Source organism: Manis pentadactyla, chromosome 3 (assembly GCF_030020395.1).
Source record: "Manis pentadactyla isolate mManPen7 chromosome 3, mManPen7.hap1, whole genome shotgun sequence".
NCBI lineage: Eukaryota > Metazoa > Chordata > Mammalia > Pholidota > Manidae > Manis > Manis pentadactyla.
The window spans coordinates 65159954-65162234 of record NC_080021.1 but is presented as its reverse complement, the minus strand read 5'-3'; the positions used below and the strand labels follow the sequence as shown (position 1 = coordinate 65162234).

The 2281-nt window shown below is 45.6% G+C and overlaps 1 non-coding gene across 1 annotated transcript; it reads right to left on the bottom strand.

The window, feature by feature from the left end:
- Nucleotides 1-585: 585 nt before the first annotated feature.
- Nucleotides 586-712, bottom strand: LOC118912851 (U6atac minor spliceosomal RNA). Its single transcript, XR_005024950.2, has one exon. It is a non-coding gene; the product is annotated as a U6atac minor spliceosomal RNA (small nuclear RNA).
- Between the last annotated feature and the right edge of the window lie 1569 nt (nucleotides 713-2281).

Genomic DNA, 2281 nt, shown 5'->3' with positions numbered 1-2281 from the left:
TGTGCCATCCACCCTCTGGTTTATGGAGACTCTAGTGCTGCACTGGAGTGTAGATGATATTTGACTACATTGACCAGCCAGGCTGAGTGCATCTAGCCACCGTTCCACTTTGCCTCATGCCAGAGTGAGTGGAGTTTTAGTGGAGTGGAAGCCTCAAAGCTCATCATCCTTCCTGAGGAACTGGTGATGTGCCTCCATGTTCCAACCCAGTCAATATCTGGACACTTCATACGAGAGGGAACTGTGAGGCCACTTAGGGCTGCACAGAGAAACCATGACAAAGGACAGAAATGGCAACCTCACTGTGGGTCTTTGAGAAAACCAGCACAGTCTGGTCCCCTTTTTACTCCTCCCCATTCAATCTAAAACCCATGGATGTAAGAAAGTGTCCCATCCTACCTGCAGCCCAGCCCCTCTAGCCTGTGCTGGTTTGGGGATGAGAAAAGCTGGAAATGAATATACAATCCAACTTAAAAAAAAAAACAGACAGAAAAACTGGAGCATATTTTAAAAGCTAAGTTAAAATTTTCAAGAAATTAAAGTGCCTTAAAGAGGTCTCCTCATACTAGTATTATTAAGGAAAACAAAGCCAGCTGGTACAGTTTGATAGAAGTAGGTGGCAATGCCTTAACCATATGCGTGTTGTCAGGCCCGGGGGCCTCTTCCATCCTTGTCAAGGGGAGTGCTAACCTTCTCTCCTTTCATACAACACAGTTTGATAGAAGAGTTGAGAACAGATATTGGAAAACTAAAATTATTTAATGTTCAAACTCCCAGCCAGTTGAGACTGATACTAAATCAGCTTCCTCAACTTACCAAAGAAGAGATTGGGATGGGAACAAAGAGAAAAACAGATGACTCTTTGACTGCTTGTGGCAAGATGGCATCCCTCGTACACCCCTACCACACTGTCTCTTTCCTGCCCAGTTCTGCACAACCCAGTTAGGGCTTTGCTGGTTTTCAGCAGTTACTTTCAGACAAGAGATGATCTCTGGCCAGGCATCCTTCAGTCTTGTAGGAAGAAGGGCCATGTTGCTGAGTCGATTTAGAAAGTGACAGTGCTCTGCATACTGTGTGTTCCTCATAAGGCCTCGCTCCCTATTCTGACTCCTCTTTGTGTATTTGTGCGTGTGTGTATATATGTGTGTGTGTGTGGGTGTGGGTGTGGGTGTGTGTGTGTTGAGAAGGAAGAGGAGGGTGCTTGTTCAAATTCTTTTAAAGTGATTCTGTAGGAATCTTTGAACCTAGAATGGGAGGAACTGAGTCTTTTGAGTCCTCATCAGTGGGGTGTAGGAGTTGTTTCCAGGAAAACAAGAAGCACCTCGGCACCTCACACTGGCCTGTTTGAAATAAACACCTCATATGAATGTAACTCACCCACACTGCCTCTCATTTGCCCAACCAGCCACTTGGCTTGGCCCACCAGCTTGGACTTAACTTTTATTGCTACTGCTGCAGCCACTAATGAGAATGCTAGTTTATAAAATACTACCCGAGTGTCTACTCTGCCCCAGGTGCTTTATCTGCTTTTTGTCATTTAAGTCTTACTACAATACAAAGTTGTACATATCCCTTGACAGATGCAGAATCTCTGGCTTTGACCTCTCCCTCCTATCCAAGGTCAGAGTTCTAATATTTCCTTTCTGACCTTGTGCATTGTCTCAGCTTAGCCTAGCAAAAATATTCTGCATCCTTCCCTGCTTCCTAGGCAAGCTAGGGTCTTCCACAGCTATAACCCACCCAGGAACCCATGGCCACCCCTGCCTATAGCTGCCATACTTGTCAGAGAAGGTTCAGCCGGGAAGTGATTTTCCCCAAAAAGTTTCAACAGTTCACAACAACGATATTCTGTGGACAACAGCATGCAGACTGCTTCTTCAAAGTAAGATAGGAGTGACTCCTTACCAGGTGGATGAGAGGTCTCCCATTTTGGTAGCTTTTCACTCTCTCTCTGTTAGCCCAGGACCCCTTGATGGAGCCCCTTCTTTGTAGCCTTTGCTCTGCACTGCCTTACTCATCCCCAGAGGCTCCCCATCCTGGTCAGTCTCCATGTGAGGTGACCCTCACAGAGGACCTGGCGCTGCTAGCCTAAAACTAGCCATGTGTGTAAGCTGGTCAAGTACCAGTATGTTTGTACACTTTAACCTAGCACCTCACACTTACCAAACCTGAGGAGAGTGTAGTGGGGGTTTTATGCTGTGGGAAGTCAACCACTAGCCATTTTATCAGAACATCTTGGAAGATTTAATAATTTAATATACCTCATGGAAATCTTTTTCTC